General features: G+C 43.5%; 1 protein-coding gene across 6 annotated transcripts in view; it reads left to right on the top strand.

The window, feature by feature from the left end:
• The window catches only part of TRIO (trio Rho guanine nucleotide exchange factor), a 363,545-nt gene that overhangs the window by 53,645 nt on the left and 293,293 nt on the right, over window positions 1-16,607 (top strand). Inside the window, exons 1-2 of one of the 6 annotated variants that reach the window (XM_059878914.1) lie at window positions 326-6,632; window positions 9,242-16,607. The exon at window positions 9,242-16,607 is cut by the window's right edge and continues 47,504 nt beyond it. The exons of 4 other annotated variants lie outside the window; for them this stretch is intronic. The gene's annotated coding sequence lies outside the window, so the exon portion shown is untranslated. Of the gene's footprint in view, window positions 1-325 lie in introns of those variants that run through there. One more of the 6 variants, XM_024981340.2, reaches the window with a different exon arrangement.

Here is a 16,607-nt window from a genome sequence, read left to right as displayed (position 1 = left end):
CTCTACAATTGTGAAAACGTGGTTCGGTTGATGGGGCTTCCCAGGGTGGCTCAGTGATAAAAGAATCCGCCTGCCAATGCAGGAGCTGCAGCTTCGATCCCTGGGTCAGAAAGGTCCCTAGAGGAGGAAATGGCAGCCCACTCCAGTATTCTTGTGGGATAATCCTGTGAACAGAGGAGCCTGACGGGCTGTATAGCCCATGGGGTTGCAAGGACTGAAGCGACTGAGAACGCACGCAGTTGGTTGATAGGATGGAAGGCTGGTGAATTTGTGCCAATTGTTTAGATTTGTCAGCTTTTTCTAGAATGAAGACATGCCTCCTGAGAGGAAAAACCTTCTTGTGCACTGTTCAGTGACACCTGTGGAATGTCAAGAACGCCTTCTCTGATTCCCCAGACTTGTTCTGGGTCCCCTCGCCTACCATTCCACAGCACCTTGCCCTGGATCGCTCACTTCCTGTGGTGCTGGTCACGTGTGTGTGTGTGTGTGTGTGTGTGTGTGTGTGTGTGTATGTATCAAGGTGCTTCCTGTCTGTCTTGTCCTCAGCCCCAGGCATAGCACCCCTCACATGGCAGGAGTGCAGTAAAAGTGAGAACGCCCTTCATCTCTGGCTGCAAGACAAGTGCTGTCTTGTTGAGCTGGGGCCCCTCTTGATCCGTTTCTGTTTTTTTTAAAGAACATTTAAAGACCCAGTTCCTAAAACAGTTATATCATTAGTCAGGGTTTTTGGTCGCAAGCAGCAGAAAAATGTCCGTAACCAATGATAAGCATCTCTGATAGTAACAATAGCACATATTTGTCATGAACTGTGGAGGGCCTGAGAGCTTTTTCTCTACGTGCAAGCTTCAAGATTAGCCTGCCACAGTTTGATGAATGCTGACAGGAGACACAGAGTCCTGGGTCAGAGACAAAGGACGTTTATTACTCATGGTAGTAAGAGTTGTCATGGTATCAGTGTTTTTTGGCACCAGTTCTAGAAAACCCAATCTCCCCAGGATGATGTGCAGGAGGCCATCAGCACTGTACAGCCAGTGGCTCCTGTCACAGGAGAGGATCCTTGAATTTCTGGTACCTGAATCATTTCTACTGGGCGGTAAGCCTGGCTGCTCTTGACTCTGCAGAGAGATCTCTCTGCCTTCCAATCCTGTGAGCACACCTGCCCTTCACTCTGGAGGGAGTTACTGTCTCTATCTTCTCAGTCCATTTGCCATAAAATTTTCCTTGTAATGAAGATCTGGAACAAATACAGTGGCTCCTCACTTGATGTGTAGGTTCCTGAGAGACCCCTGGTCCCTGCCCGGTCTCTGCCAACAGTATGCATTGTGGAGACAGAAAACAAAGGGAAAAAATGTCACCGGAATCCTGCCATTCTAAGATAATCACCATCAAAGTTACAAAATATATACTTCTAGTGTTTTATCTCCATAAATATAGGTGTTTGTACACGGCATGAATTTCATGCATTGCAAATAAATGTGCACAATACATGTACAGCTTATACCTGGAGTTTTTTCTGCCAACACTGTACTGTGCCTGTTTCCCTCTCCAGCCACCTGGCCCTGGCTGGACGTGGTGAGGCCTTGGTGCCCAGTCTGCCAGTCCTCTGGGCCCTGCTCTCTGCCTTGCACTCAGTTGTACTGAGTATAGAATCAGCGTTTTAGAGAGTCAAGAAGTTTCAGATCATTTGGTCCAGCTCTTTCATTTAAGGTGTTCATGCTGTCATCTCACATAACTACATTTTCCTGAGACCTTCCGGAAGCAGCAGCACAGCCTTAATGTTGAACTTGGGGCACTGTGAGAAGTTGGCGGTTTAGTCACATTGCGTGAGTGATCCTGCCCCTGAGGTTGAACCATAAGTAGGAGGGCCTTTGCATTGGGCTCTGACTAGGTTGTAGTCAGAGATCTGGGATCAGACGCTTTGAACCTCTTTAGAGGTTCTGTCTTGATCCTGTCCAGTCAAGCCCACAGTTGACTACTGTCAAAGCAAAGCAGAAGACCACCTTTGCTTATACCTGAAAGTAACCTCAGACCCCTCAGGAATCAGACTGGTGGTTGTGGAGTAAATGGGTGCCTTGGGACCTCCTTACCCAAACAGGAGTTAGTTTTAAAACTTATTCTTCCAGTCAGACTCAATTCTCTGTGAATAGTAGCAAGAGAGTTCATTTTCAGCATATATATATATATATATATACACACACACACACACACACGTATATTTATATATACATTCATATATGTACATTTCAGTATATGTATATATACACACACACACACGTATATTTATATATACATTCATATATGTACATTTCAGTATATGTATATATACACACACACGTATATTTATATATACATTCATATATGTACATTTCAGTATATGTATATATATACACACACACACGTATATTTATATATACATACATATATGTACATTTCAGTATATGTATATATACACACACACACGTATATTTATACATTCATATGTGTACATTTCAGTATATGTATATATATACACACACACACGTATATTTATATATACATTCATATATGTACATTTCACTATATGTATATATACACACACACACACGTATATTTATATATACATTCATATATGTACATTTCAGTATATGTATATATACACACACACACACGTATATTTATATATACATTCATATATGTACATTTCAGTATATGTATATATATACACACACACACATGTATATTTATATATACATTCATATATGTACATTTCAGTATATGTATATATACACACACACACGTATATTTATATATACATTCATATATGTACATTTCAGTATATGTATATATACACACACACGTATATTTATATATACATTCATATATGTACATTTCAGTATATGTATATATACACACACACACACGCCTTTCAGTTTATTAAAGACTGTCAAAAAGTCTTTTTCTGAAAAGTATTTCCCCAGACCTGCGACTGAGGGTGTTAAATTTTCATATTTCTAGGTTCCATTAAAGACAGTTGTGAGGTATTTATATTATTAAAATTGGCCTTGATTTAAAAAATATTCAGTACTCTTAGATTCTGGATTAAGGCAGAATTGCTAAATAGTCTTTTCAGCGGTGTCTTTTGGATAGACACAAAGCCGTTTTATCTGCTTTCAAGAAAATATTATTCTTTGTTGAATGATTTAAGCCTATTAGTTCTTGGAAAATTACAATGGTATGCTGTCTTCAGACAAGAAAACAAGTTCCAGCTTCTTTTCCTAAGAAGAGACTGTCGTTGTTAAGGATTATTTCCTCAGCCCTGAGGTCATTCTAGTGACCGACTCAGGGAGCAGGGATCTGGGCAGCCGGCTGGGCTGTGGCGCTGTGTGAGCTTGTTACCCGCTCTTTTCTTCTGTCCCTGCCCCTCCTTCCCTTGCCAGCCCCGAGGAGGAGGAGGAGACTGAGCGCAGGATGTCACATCACTTACCGAGCTTTGCTGGTCTTCAGCAGAGCCGGCGTCTGGAAGTGTGTTTTTCCTTTGGCCTGACCCTTCCCCTGGCTGGATCTGGTTTCTTCAGTTAGATGCAGTGCTGCACCCTTGCCCAGAAAGAGAGTTGGGGAGAAGGCATGGGGTGGAGCCTGTTGGAATGGGTCAGGACAGACTTGAGGGAGAGGATGTAGCCCACGCTGGGGAGCCTGAGTCAGCAGCTGTGATTAGGAGGTCCCCCCTCCCCGCCCCCGCCTTGAGATAGAGGGCTTCCCTGGTAGCTCAGCTGGTAAAAAATCCGCCTACGGTGTGAGATCTCTGTTCGATCCCAGTGTCAGGGAAATCCCCTGGAGAAGGGATAGGCTACCCACTCCAGTTTTCTTAGGCTTCCTTGGTGGCTTAGACAGTAAAGGATCCACCTGAAATGCGGGAGATGTGGGTTCTATCCCTGGATGGGGAAGATCCCCTGGAGAAGGGAACAGCTACCCACTCCAGTTTTCTTAGGCTTACTTGGTGGCTTAGACAGTAAAGGATCCACCTGAAATGCGGGAGATGTGGGTTCTGTCCCCGGGTGCGGAAGATCCCTTGGAGAAGGGAACAACTACCCACTCCAGTTTTCTTTCTTATCTGGAGAATTCCATGGACCAAGGAGCCTGGCAGGCTACAGTCCATGGGGTTGCAAAGAGTCGGACATGACTGAGCGACTTTCACTTCACTTCCATGCGATGGCATCATCTAGGGGTCAGGGCACAGTCCTCCATTGACCAGAGCAGGGTCATGATAGCAGTGCCCCAGCCCCGAGCCCCGGTTCTGACCTTGGCTTCTGGCCTTCCATAGTGGGGGAGGACCAGACGGTGTGTCCAAGGGGCTTTGCATACTGTCACCCAGACAGCTGGCCCTGCCTCACCCCTCCCTTCCCTGCCATCAGTTGGTGCCTTCATTCTGATTGTGAAGGACGCTCCTGCCCTTCTCAGGGTCCCAACGCCCTCCCCCCTCCTTCCCCATCCTTAGGTGGTCACAGCTCAAATGTCCCCTGCCGCAAGAAGATTTCTTTGACCCCTCAGATTTGGAGACTGTCTTAGACACTTTACAGGATCCTGTCCTTAATCTCTAAGTGTGCTTGTCAAATCGAATACTTACTGTGTTAATGATAGGTTTTATTTCAGTCTCCCCGGAGGGTGAGTATTCTTCTGGAGGCAGGGAGTAAACATCTGTATTTCATATCTGGACTCCCAGGGCACATCCAGTATTATTGTGATTGTCCAGTAAATACGATCGACTTAAGTGGCTTAGGTTTAGCATTTTCCTCTTTGGCCCCAGGTCAACTACAGAACTGGTGCCTGGATCTGCAGGCAGAGATTGAAAGACCTACCAGCTGTAGAGTTGTTGCGGGAGGCGCATCTAATTCCAATAAGAGGAAAGATACTGGGCTTGGGGTTCACAGTGCATAGTAAGCCCATTCATCCAGTAAGAGTGCCTCCTTTCAGTGCCTGCTTTGGTGTGGTGAACTGATGGGAGATAATATTTTCAGTTCCAGCGTATGGACAGATTGCCCATTTATAAGTCAGTTTTTCCTCTCTTTTATTAAATGACTGAGATTTGCTTTTTCAAAGTTAGCTAAAAATTCTCTTTCCACATTAAATGGTGTTTTGAAAAAAATCATTCTTTCAAAGATAATTATAAACTTATTTCTGCTCTGCATTTATGTTTTGGAGTAACTTAAGATTTTTGCTTCTGTTTACTATACAACCAAAGTATAATAAGTGTTAAAAGTGTACCTAAGCCATAGCAGTATTTGTAAATTAAATTGTGCTTTTAAATTGGACGTCTAACACTGAATTGACTACAGGTGAATGCATTACGTTTTTATTGTAACACTTTGCTCAGGTCACATCCTGTTTAAGCGTGTTTGCTTGTAGTACTTGTTAACCTTGAGGATTAGGTGTAATTGCTCTGACAACAGAACCTTTTCCTGGAGGGTAGAGGAGATATGGTCTGAGAGGATCCCTTTCTTGGATAAAGGCGAAAGCTCTTTTTATTATTTTGCTTAGTCAGATTTACTTTGAAAATACTAATAAATTAGTTCTGCTCACTTACTAACTCTGAATAATTTGTTCATTTTTCTTAAAGTATTGATTGTAAGACCTATATTAGATTAAAGCAGAAACACAGAACATTGAAAATCTGGGTCCAGAAGTGTAGGTGGGCCTGAGTGCTGATCATGGTTACTTCGTTTTGACAGTTTCAGGAAAAACAATGAAAATGAAAGTCACATGTAAGGCCAGCCCAACTGACATTTCTAGGCTATTCTTAGGCCCTATAGGCAAGTTGAAGTAATTTTCAATATCAGCGTTTCCTGCTGTGAATACCAGTATGTCGGTTCCAGTCATTTATAATTTTCTTTCTTTATAATTTTTAAAAACCACCCAGTCAACCCACAGAGTCATGAGAAACCAGAATTCGTTGTTTTGAGTGGGTTGTTATGTGGTGGACCCCTGATATTCTAGGTCTGTTCTTTTTAAAAATGGCGTAACCAGGTTTCTTCATTCCCCTCACCCTTGTGTGGCAGCGAATGACTGACTGGCTCCCCACTTCTGCCCTGCTGTGAGAGGATGACAGTGCAGAGTCGAGAATCTTCCAGGCAGTGTGCCACAGGCACATTGTGGGCAGTCAGTTTTCTCTTTTTTTATTTTTAAAATTATGAAAGTGTGATAACATATATAGGAGATTTGGAAAAATCCATATCAAAAGATATTTGAAAATAATCCTATGTGGGCATTTTCAAAAAAGAGCTTCCGGCTGCCTTTGGGCACTGGCAGCGTTTCCGGAGTGCGTGGTGGAGTAAGTCTGCAGCACCCCAGGGTGAGTCCTTTGAAGGTAACTGTGCTGGACGATTCACTGTGGCATCTCTGTTAAAAAAGTAGATACTAATAAAAGGGAAAATAAACAGCTTCATTCCTTGTTTCCAGAAACACTCCCCCAACCCGGGCCAAGGACTGCCTTGCAGACATCTTCTTAGTCATCTTAGTTCTGACAGTCCTCTTCAGAATCACGTGGCGGAGGGGTGACGTTTCACAGAACAAGCTTCCTGGTCAGCTATTTCTGGTTCTGTACTTATAATGGAATGATATGGATTTCATTATAATGGAATGATACAATGAAGATAGAGGTATTGTATTCAAATTCCCTTTCTATAGTCTTAGTACAAAATGTGATATATATATATTTTTTTAATAATTCTTTTATCCATCCAGGGTGCTTCTCAGTGTCCTCAAGCACGTGAGGGACCTGTGGAAGGACCCCGAGCCACCCGCCGTGGGAGCGTCTGTGGGGCGCTGTCCCCGGGTGGGAGGGACTCTCCGTAGCGGGTGGTAAGAGGGGGCCGGGCGCAGGCTGGTGCCCGTTGGAGAAGCACAAGAAGGGGTGGGCAAAACCCGGGAAGGAAAGTGAGCTTGGGTTGATGGCCCCATAGAATGCGTCGTTTTTTCTCGTTTTGTTTCTGTCTGGTGATGTGGCATCTTAGAGGGCACCTGCCACTGATGCTGCCGTGTTCTCTGCGGGGCCTCGAGGATGTCTTCAATGATTCTAGATCTTGACGAGAGGACAAAAAACTGTCAGTGAAGGTTTTTTGTTTTTCTAGAGTTTGATAAAGGTATTAGAGCTTGCCACTAGCGGTAGACGTCTAAAAATCGCCTATACATTTTATTTCTTGGGACATGCTTGTTTGGAATGGTGTGTCTTGTTTGAAGCCAAAGAAGTGTCATCAGCGATTGCGCTACTGCTCAGCTTCGCCTTGACCTCACGCGGTAAAGGCCGCCTTGGAGGCGCCGCCCGTCTGTTCACTGCATCCGGAGTCTGGGAGCCGAGCGTGACGGGTGTGGGGCCCTGGGCTGCCCGCCCTGTGGGGGGCGCTCAGAGGAGGTTGTCCTAGTCTCAGGAGGGTCGGCAGCTTATGGGAAGCAGGGTCCTGGCCCCTGGGGCCAGGAGAGGTGGACGGTCATTGTATGGTCAGCGCGGGGCAGCATGGTGTACGTCAAGTGCCCTCCAGTTCAGTGAAAAATATCTAATTGAATGGAGATCTGGAGAAACAAACGATAAAAATGCCATTCCAAACAAGATTTGGGGAAGGGGCGGTCTGAACCCAGACTGTTGTCAGCTGGTCTCTTCCCATCAAAATGTCACTCCGCTTTTCAGACACAGAAGTGAAACGACAGCGACAGTGTAGGACGGGCAGCGACCAGGAGGGTGCTGGTTGGGAGGGAGAGGCTCTGACCGGGGCAGGTCATTCGCCTCCGCTTTGCCTCAGTTTCCCCACTGTCGAGTGGGGACGATAAGAGCACAGAGAGGCAGGTTGTGATGACGAAGGCACTTCATCCTGTCAGGTGCCTCCAGCACGCCCGCACCGCGTCTGCGTTGTCTGGGTTTTATTAGTGATCACTGTCAGGCTCGCCGCAGGCCTGGGGCCGGGAGTCACTCTTCTGCAGGTGCAGGCCCGCCTTTTCTGCCTGCTCCCTGTGCCCGCCCGCGGCCACAGTAGAGACCGACTTCAGGATTTGTGGTGCCAAAGAAGGGCCCCCGGATTTAGGAGGACACAAGGTTTTGTTGTCCTGATTTCTCAGCGATTGCCAGAAGCCAAAGAACCGGGGTGTGTAAGCCACAGCTGCCGGAAGTGTCTGCTCCAGGGCCTGAGCTCCGAGGACGCGGGGCGGGCGGAGCGATCCCTGGGCCGCTCTCGCGTGGGCCGGAAGTTATCTGGAAAGTAGAGCTTGTTATCCAGAGAAGCAGCAAGTCAGAGCTCATCAGCACGGTGAAGCGGCTCCCGTTTTGGCTCAGAAACACTCCCAGCTCTGAACAGGAGTGGGTTCCTGAAGTTGGCTTAACGATCAAATATATTGTTCATTACATTTGGTTCAAAATGAAGGCCTGCCTTGTTTCTAAAGTTTATTGGCCACGGATGGAAGGTTAAAAGCTTCTGGCGAGAACTGGACATCTTTCTGTTGTAATTAAACTTAATTTGCGAAGAACTGCATACCACACTCCACAATACTCATTAATTTTTGTTATCTGGCCACTGTGTTGTTAAAAACACCACGTATACCAGTTACTAGCATTCTAGAACATGCCTCCCCAACCCCCCCCCCCCCACCCCCCACAAGATGCTTGTTAGAAAAAGAAGCTTCTTTAAAACAATTAAAGGTGTTGCTGGGCTCCTCCAGATGTTTTGCTCTGGTTTTGGGCACTTGGTATTCTCTGCACTGAACTTGAGGCCAGACTGTCCAGGTGTTGCTCCTCTCCTGAAATTTACCTCGTCCTGTCTCTAACCAGGAGGCTCTCCGAGGGCTCGGCAGCCTCCTTTCCTCACATCCTCCTAAACCTCAAGGATGTCTCTGGCTGCCGCTTCCATCGTGTCACACATACAGCCTGACACTTGGCTGCCTGCTCCTGAAATTTGTCATTGCATTTTGATGATACCTTTGTGTAGTTAGTGCAGGACTAAAGTACATATTCATTGTCTGAGTGAGACGAAGCCTACAGTTTGGCGTGTAGCATTTTGAAACCGCTTTATTATATGTTATTCCTAAGTACTGCAAAAAATAAAAAATAAAACTCACTGAAATACAAGTACTTATCTGGTGTTTTGGTTTACATTTTTCTCTTTGTGTTTGTATGCCTTTATATAGAAGCATATGTAATCATATTTTTAAAGGAGTTTACTGCTACTTTTATTACTAGTGATACTAATTTATTACTGTTTTTTTTTTTCCCCTCTCCACCAAGGAACAAGTTATGGAAACGTATCACAAAACTAAGTGTAAAACTGTAAAACTTCCAGAAGACAGCATAAGGGAACATCTTTGTGCTTCAGGGTTCCGCAGGATTTCTTAGATACAAAAAAGCATGAACAGCAGAAGAAAAAGTCAATAAATTGAATATCAAATTTTTAAAAGTTTGTTTTTTATAGTATGCTATTAAGAAAATGAAAATACAAGTCACAGATCAGGAGAAACTACTTGTAAGTCACATATCCCATAAAGAATCTGATTAGATGAAGAACTTTTACAATTCAGTAGTAAGAAAATGACTAAACTAAAAATGAGCAGAAGATTTGAATAGACACTTCAGCAAGGAAGATATATGGGGGGCAAATAAACACATGGGGAAATGTCCAGTATCATTAGTTACTAGGAAAGTGCAAATTTAAACCACAGTGAAATACTACTACCCATCTTTTAGAATGAGCTATAATGAAAAGATGGACACTACCAAGTGTTGGTGAGGATGTGGAGAAACTAGAAGCCTTATGAATTGCTAGTGGGAATGTAAAATTATACAGTCACTTTGGAAAACAGTTTGCAGTTTCTTAAAAAGTTAAACATAACGTTTTCCACATGAACCAGCAATTCCACTTCTAGGTATCTGCCTCAAGGGAAGTAAAAACATATGTTCACGCAGAGGTTTTCGTACAGATGTTCAGCATTACTCCTAATAGCCAGAAATGAAACAGTCTAAATGTCTATCACTGGTGAATGGATAGACAAGATGTGGTGTGTCATATCCATACAGTGCAATTCCCCAATGAGGAGCAAACTTCTGACACATGCCACACAAAAGGTGACCCTCAATGAGAGAAAGCGGCCAGACTCTAAATACTACATATTGTGTGATTCCATTTGTGTGAGATTTCTAGAAAAGGCAGAAGATGGAAGCCAGTCAGCGGTTGCCTTCGCTAGGGGTAGGACAGGACTGCCTGCAGAGAGGCGCAAGGGAAATTTTGGGTTGTTGCAAGTATTCTAAAATTGATGGGGATGATGTGTGTGCATGCTAGTCACTTCAGTTGTGTCCAGCTCTTTTTGACCCCATGAACTGTAGCCCTCCAGACTCCTCTGTCCATGGGATTCTCCAGGCAAAAATACTGGAGTCTGTTGCTATTTCCTTCTCCAGGGTATCTTCCTGACCCAGGGATCAAACCCACATCTCCTGAGTATCCTGCATTGGCAGGTGGATTCTTTACCACTTTGTCACCTGGGAAGCATGGGGATGGTGGTTGCACAATTATAAATTTACTGAAACTCATTGAACAGTCTACTTAAAATGGGTAAATAGTTTAGGAAATGGTGTAGTCAAAATTTATCTGACAAATTGCAATTTGCAAAACCCTTTCCCGTTTGCTGTTTCATGCAGTTCTGAGAAGTAGATGTTATACTCATTTTCCAGAAGAGGAAACTGAGGACCAATCATGGTAAATTATTTTCAGGTCTCAGGGTCTAACTTGGTAAATTATTTTCAGGTCTCAGGGTCTAACTTGGCAGACCCAAGTGGCCACATTTAGGTGTTCTGATCACAACATCCTGAGTGCTCAAATGAGTGAATTTTAGGATATATAAATTTCACTTCATTGAAACACCTCATGATGTGTTTTAAAGAATATATCACGAACACCTTTCTATGTTAGGAACTGTTTTGGCCATCAGATCTTAAAAATTTTATTGAAACATTTTAGGCATTCATAAAAATAGAGTTGGTCGTGACCACCCATGTACTCATCACTTGGCTTCAGCGATCATTTCACGGTTTGTCTTAGTTCATTTCTGTTCCCTGTCAGCTGGATTGCTTTGAAGCAATTCTCTGTCATTTATTCTATTGTTTTTTCTGTCAGATAGGTCAGTGTAGGATCATCATTTGTAAATGATTGCTTACTCTTCCAGTGTTTGTACCATAATGTGTTAAACCAGTCGTGGATCGTTGACCATTGAGGGTGAAACTTACATATTGCTTTGGTAGATGACACTACAAGAATCTTTATGCCTATTTGCCAGTGCAGCTAATTAAACTCTGTCTCTACAGACTACAGGCCCTAGAGCTAATAAACACCCTTTGGTGTTAGTCGCTCAGTTGTGTCCAGCTCTGCGACCCCATGGACTGTAACCCACCAGACTCCTCTCTGTCCATGGGATTCTCCAGGCAAGAGTACTGGAGTGGGTTGCCATTCCCTCCTCCAGGGGATCTTCCCAACCCAGGGATCTCTTCCGTCTCCTGCATTAGCAGGCAGGTTCTTTACCATTAGCACCACCTGGAAAGCCCCTAAAATCTGAAACAGTGGAATATTTTGTCATGTGTCTCAAAGATTAAACCATTAAAATAAGCCTTTACCAGCTGAAGTGTATATAGCACTTTCCTTTGCAAACTCTGTTATACAAAGTTCCTTTTTGTTTGTAAATTTAAAATCTCTGCTTTAGAAATTAGGTCTTTTGGTCACCTACGTCTTCTGGGCTAGATCTGAATACAGATAGGATTTTTAAAACATTTCTTAAATAGATTTGCGTGTAAGACACAGAATATGGAGCTGTTTTAGTGTTCTGATCAAATCAGTACTGTGAGGGAAAAAGCTTCTAAGTGGAATTAAAAGTATAAAGAGGAATACGTAGATGAATATACAGTAGTTGCTAAAATGTATTAGTTATGCTTATTGAGTGCTCAGAGGGAGACGGTTAGAAATAGATGGTCCAGGTTTCTGAGGGTGGAAGATTCCTTACCCAAGGTGTCCTATGGCCCCTGTCCCGCCCCCCTTTTGGGTGGGCTGGTGGCCCCTTGGGAGAGTTACACTCCACCTGGCACAGAGGGCCGGCTTCTCTAGGCCAGGGTGGAATTTCCCAGTTTTCTGATTTGGCTAAATTTGAAGAGGGTCAGAGTTGTACTGGCTTCATCCTTACCTGGGCTTTCCTGGTGGCTCAGACCTTGAAGGATCCACCTGCAGTGCAGAAGACCTGGGTTCAATCCCTGGGTTGGGAAGATCCTGGAGAAGGGAATGGCAACCCACTCCAGTATTCTTGTCTGGAAAATCCCATGGACAGAGGAACCTGATGGGCTACAGTCTATGGGGTCAGACACAACTGAGTGACTAACATCCTTAGACAGCTTTTTGCTTGAATAAAGCACCCTGTCTGCACATTATTTGTTGAATACTAAGTAGGTGGTGTGCCTGTGTGTAGAGGAGACTGGTACACGATTCCTGGAAGTAAAACAGAATTACCATGAAACATACAAAGATACTTTTGATACCTTTTCCTCTACTGTCAGAGTAGAGGAAATTAATAATGCAGCATTATTTCTGTAGGAAGATGCTTGATATTATCAGTAAAGTCCTTAATCCATGACTAGGAGAAAAAGGAGAGCAGAACCCTTTTCCTTCTGATTGGCTCCAGCCTTTATACCTTTAAGAGATTTTCACTGTCATAATCTAGTATTTGAATGTGGGACGCACAGATATCGATTACTTACAGAAGAGGAACACTGATTTTTTTTTAAGTTGATATTAAAATAGACAACATTTTAAATATTTGAAAAATAAAAGCAATTTTGAACAGCTTGTTTTAAAGGAAAATTTGCTTGCTACATGTACTCCTATTGCTTATAATATTTTATATGTCAAAGATGACATCTGTTCTTAATATTTTTTAAATAAATTTTTGACCTTGTCCCTTGGTTTGGCCTTCTCCTACCTTCACCTCAAAAGGAGTGACTGTTCGTGAGAACTTGTGCACAGGTGTGAGTCTGTAAAATGAGTCCAGTTGCATGCACGCTCGGACACACATTTGCACTGTTGTCGTTGAACACGTCTCAGGCAGGCAGGGTGTTTCACGAAGCCTGTTCAAGGTTTAAATGCTGGCCTGGGCCAGTTACACATAACAGAAATGCCCACAGAAGGGCTGGAACAGGTAGGTAAGAATTGTTGGCGTGATTGAAGAGGAAAGAAAGAGCTAATTTTTAATTTTCCTGAATGATTGGGAGAACAAAACAATTGGTCCCCTTCTGACCAGGGTAGAGTCTGCTGAGCGTAGCCAGGAAAAGAGGGTTTGAAACCCCACCGCTTTATATTTTGAATTTACATGTTGTGTTTGAATTTTATTTGGGCCTGGAATTTTGAGAAAGTGAGTCTCTTGTCTTTTATTTGTGCAGGACTCATACCGGTTCACTTTTTTCTAGGAATCAAAGAAACCCAAAGGGACATGCTAGAATGATGAAAGCAGTGTACAGTGAGTGAGTGATGGAGCCAAGATGAGCGGATCTACTGATAAAAAATGTATTGCCTCTAACAAAGGTTTGCTTCCTGGGTGGCTCAGATGGTAAAGAATCTGCCTGCAGTGCCAGAGACCTGGGTTCAATCCCTGGATTGGGAAGATCCCCTGGAGGGGAGGACATGGCAACCCACTCCAGTATTCTTGCTTGGAGAATCCCCATGGACAGAGGAGCTTGGTGGGCTACAGTCCAGGGGGGTTTGCAAAAAGTAGGACACAACTAAGCAACTAAGCACAAGAAAGGTTTGAGACCTTGAGGAACAATGAGTGTATATGTTGGAGGGATTCAGAATAGGTCAGAGCCTCTTCCCCCTCCTAGCTGTTGGTTTTGTGCAGATAACCTTACAACCACTGATAAGGATGAGGGGAAAACTAGCCTGCTTTGTACTTAAAAATATCAGGAATTTAAATTGGGGCAGAAAGATGCCTGTGAGTGCAATGAAGAGGAAGGGAAAAATACATTTTTTTTCTCCTTTTAATTGTTCCTCCCTCATCGCCGCCTCCTTCTCCCTCCCACCCCAGCTCCTCCTTGAAAATATATATTAACCTGTAGTTGACTGGCTGCTGGCAGAGGAGAGCATGTAGCTTAGCAGGCCAGGGCACTGGGCTCTTCTTACTGGTTGCATAGTGCACTTAAGCCATGTTTGTTTCCAAACTTGTTTATGTCAGGGGTACTTTTGCTATCAGTATATATAATTCAATGTTATCTAAGTGTTTAAGACATGAGTGGGAAAAGAAAAGATTTCTGTAAAAGCTAAAATGAATGATATGGGAAGACTTGATAAAGGCAGTGCATTTAAGGTAAACTGTCATATCGAGTGTGGGAGAGACCACTGTAAAAAGAGGAAATTTTTGTAAATATCTGTAAGCATTTTGCCCTTAGATTTCTTCTGGAATGACTCTATATCCCAGCTTAATTTAAGGATGAATACCCGGATTGGTATATTAGGGTTTATGCAAGTAGGACTGTGAAGACGTCCCATCCAGGGATTCATACTCAGAGAAAAGACCTTAGCCCGGGCCCAGAGACGACAGCAGGGGGGCCGGCCTCTTAACGTGGACTTGGCGTTGTGTTGTACTGAGCAGGAGGAGGACAGAGACAGAATCTTTTAACATGTGTCCTTATAATGGCTTTCTGCTTTAACTGACTTGGTTAAAAATTAACCGACCAAGAAAACTAGTGGTCGCGCTGAGAAAGAGGACTCGGTCAGATGAGCACCAGACTAGCTCAGAATGGGCTGTAAATCTGTAGTGTGCTCCCATGAAAGTGGCAGTTCCCTTTTTATTTCCGTTACACACGTATAGAAAACTAGAGACGGACAGGCCGTGAAGGCGGGCCGTGACTTACTGGTGTTGGGGGTCCTCTGGCTAACTTGGTAGACCAGCAAGCCTTGGTGTTCACGATGAGAAGAACCTCCGTGTCTCAAGGAAGGTGATGCTGTGGCTCACCTAGGCAGGGCCCCAGGAGGATGCATCTCTCATGCTTCGTTCCACAGTCAGGGAAACTGAAGCTGTTGGTCCTAGTCTTCGAGGTGTTGGGCCACACGGACACTGCTGGCCAGCTCAACAGGCCCCACCATCACTCTGTCTCCTGAAAGCCCATGGGCTGGTCTCAGGGTGATTGGGAAATACAGGTTGACCTGACCCCCACACACAGCTTTTTGAAAAAGTTACAAATAATCTATTATTTAAAGTCTGTATCTGCCATAGCTCACTAGAAAGGGTGAAAGAACACAGCAGAAGGGATGAAAACCTATTATAATACAAATCAGAAATCAATTCTATTGTCACCTTATTTCGAGTAATGATCTTTTAATGGATGGATTAAAATGAGTGTTATATTTCAGTTGGATGATATAGGGTCTCATTGATTTGTCTGTGACATGAGTCGATGTATGTGTATAGACGAGGGAATGTTCTGTCTGCTTCTGACCTTAGGCAATGAAACACGTCCTGTCTCAGATCATTTTGCCTCTCATTGATTTCAGATCAGCAGCATGATGTTTTGTTTTTGTTTTTCTTTTACAATAAAGTAGCTGGAATGCTTATTGGTTCAATAGTAAGAACAGAGAAATGAATTTATGTGAAGTAAAACAGCCTAGAAATGTATTGCACTTTATTATGTTTTTATGTTTTACTAGTGAATGTGCTAGTGTTAAAATTTTTATTTTCTTTTCCCTCTTGACCTTCTTTGTTTTGATCTGGATTCTCTACATGTGACCTGGAGAACGCTTTTCACCTTCTCTGAACTTTGATTTTTCATCCATAAAATGAAGACTTGACTAAATGACCCCAAAGGTCTCTCAAACTCTGACCCAGTGACCTCAGGAAGTGTGTGATCTCATCTGTGTGCACAAATCTTTATTTGCACTCACACCAGTGACATGAGTTAAATTCTCCCCAGAAGTATGAGGAAATTGGGAAACCACATCATTGGTCTTATTCTTCCTAAATAGACAACTGGGTTTGAGGCAAGACACTAGTGGGAAGAACCGGTCATTAATTTATGCTGGTTTGGTCATTTTTTGTTTATTTACACTTCAGTGATTAAGAACTTGTGTTCTGGAGTCCACTTTGAATCAGAGGTCTTGTAATCACCTTGTAATCAGAGGTCTCGGACCTCTGATTTACCTTCTCTCTGAACTGGGAGTGATGAATGGTAACCACTTCCCAGTGTCATCTTGATGCTTCGGTGAGATAATCCATGCAGAACCAGGCACATAGTGCAAGCTCAGTTGGCTGTTCAGATTGTGACCATGAGTTTTCATTGTCTCAGTAAACCTGTAGAAACGTGTTTCCTTCCCTGCGTTTGTCAGGGTTCTCTGAGTCTGCCCTATCATCTGATTTGACTGTGGAAACACTGCAGACACTTCTAGAATTTACAAACAGGCCTGGTGCACGTGAATTAGCTTCTGTCCAGTGTTGACCTCAGGGTCCTACTTGTCCAGTCATTGGTGTCAAGTCTTGCATCCCCACTTAATTATATGATTATTTGAAAAGATGCTTCAGACAACAAGGTGATTTTTATCTTCTTTCTTGTATTTGCGTCACCTTTTCTGGATGGCTGG

This window comes from Bos taurus, chromosome 20 (assembly GCF_002263795.3).
Source record: "Bos taurus isolate L1 Dominette 01449 registration number 42190680 breed Hereford chromosome 20, ARS-UCD2.0, whole genome shotgun sequence".
NCBI lineage: Eukaryota > Metazoa > Chordata > Mammalia > Artiodactyla > Bovidae > Bos > Bos taurus.
This window is presented reverse-complemented; position numbering and strand designations above follow the sequence as displayed.